Below are 2198 nucleotides of genomic sequence, written 5' to 3'. Positions count from 1 at the left end.
CAACAAAGAGTCTATTAGTGCATGTTAATTAAGGAGTTGCATTTTCTATAGCGGTATGTTAACTGCTGGTGGGATCATCAAGGTGTTTACAATATAATATTACAACGGAGATTACATGGTTCTTGCCATCTGACAGACCTAGGCTCTGATCCAGATTAGATGCTTATCAGCTGTATGGCTCAAGGCACTTCTGAGGTTTAAGTTCTTTGAAAGTTGGTTTTCTCATATGAAAATAGGATGTCAACCATGAGGTTTTAGCAAAACTTTATTAAGATAATATAAGCCAAGAATTTTACTTGTAAGTAGTGATTGTTCCTCAGTTAGTAATTGGAGAAATTTGACACATAAGCATGAAGAAACAGTGTTTCCTGAAAACTCTGTTAAAGTGAGGTCAAAATAGGAATATGGCTTATAATATTGTTGAGAATTCGAAGTAAAAGGAAAACATGATCAACCTACATGATCAGAGAAGATTTCAAGAGGTTTAGGTAGAGACTTGTTAAAAGGGAACTATTCATTAAGGCAAATATAGAGAGAAGGGCAATCTAGAATAGGTCAATTACCTAAGCAAAATTAAACATCTACGGAAACTGCAAGTGAGTTTTGGCAATAACAGGAAGACTGGAAGATTCTGGAAAGACAGTGACAAAAACTAGACCATCAGTGTTCATATTCTCTCCCATGAGTACTAGAAATACAAGGAAACAGAGCTTGATCCTGAGAAATTCTGAGTGGGACAGTGCAGACAGGCAAGGATCAAGGAATCAACATTGAGTTGAAAAATCTCTGCTCTCACCATTCCTGCTCCTCCACCGAGTCATGCCGTCTGCCAGCTGCTGAGAATTGGACTGATGACCCCTCGAAATGATTCTGCTTCCCTAATGACCATAATCCCTAACTGTCCAGAGACAGGAGCCTTAGTTTCTGTCCTAAATCAACCAGGCTGATCTTCCCAGGGGGTCCACTTGGCGTGTGCTAACACTTCTCCTCATTCAGACAATGTTGGTTGCAGGCCTACTGTGAATTGCTCCAGAAAGTCCGTGCATGGAGTCTGCTCTCATAGTCAACGTTCTACCTGCCTCTTTGTATACCCCATAGTTCAGGCCTCTGAATTCAACAGGACGGAACTCCTAGGGAGTCAGTTGTGGTCTGTCTTCTCTCCCTTTTATTTGGCACTAAGGAATGCTGAACTAGGCTGCTATGTACTAAGGCAACTTTAGCGGAGGCTATACCCACATCCAACATACTAGGCTGGGGGTGGAGGGAATTCTGAAAGCAATAAGGCACACCTCCTTGAGGATTGAGTTTGAGTGTGCCAGCACCCCCCACACCCATACAATGTCACCTGTGGGCCTGCTGTGAATTTCTGTGTAAGGCCCATGAAATGGAGTTGTTTCTATACGTGTCTCCCTAAGCACTCCATAATTCAAGTCTCTGAAACCAACAGGACAGACCTTTTTGAGAATCAGTTACGATCTATCTACTCCCGCTTTTAGTCAATGCTGAGGACTACTGGCTTAGGCTGCTGTCTACTAAGAAGCAAACATCTTTATTGAAGATCATATCCATAATTAATATAGTACAGGAAGAGTTCTGATAGAACCAAGGTAGACCTTCCTGGAGGCTGATTTGGAGTATAATGGCGCTTCCCCATCTAGACACTAATCACCAGCAAGACTTCTGAATGGCTATCACAGGCCTATGTAATGAAGTTTGCTTTCATACTCAAAACTCTATGTGTCTCCTTGTACCTTCCATAGTTCAGGTCTCTGAAACCAACAGGATGGACCTTCCTGGGGATTAGGTTGGATCTGCTGACTCAGAGGACTTCTGACCGACACAGGCATATTAAGTGAAGGTAGGACCAGGAGCCCAAGATTGCTATTAAGATTGATCCATCCCAGCTTCCTTCACAGAAGTGCCAAGAGCGAACCATTTATACCCGCAAGCAGTTGCAGGTGCTAGAGGCTCACTTCCAGAAGAGATGGTATGTCGACTACAAAGAGCCCTGGCGGACAAAATTGGCGTTTAGCGACTTCATGTTCAGGTATGGTTCAAAACTCGCCATGCTAAGTGTACTTGTGAGCAGTGACAGCAGGGAAAGCAGGCACTGCCTGTCTGGAATGGCTGAAGGCCCTCCAACTTGTATCCTTCAGTCCCTGCCCACATCTTCCCAATAGCAGAACCCAATCAGACTT

The sequence above is a fragment of the Chrysochloris asiatica genome, unplaced genomic scaffold (genome assembly GCF_000296735.1).
Source record: "Chrysochloris asiatica unplaced genomic scaffold, ChrAsi1.0 scaffold04452, whole genome shotgun sequence".
Taxonomy (NCBI): Eukaryota; Metazoa; Chordata; class Mammalia; order Afrosoricida; family Chrysochloridae; genus Chrysochloris; species Chrysochloris asiatica.
Note: the sequence above shows the minus strand (reverse complement) of the source record.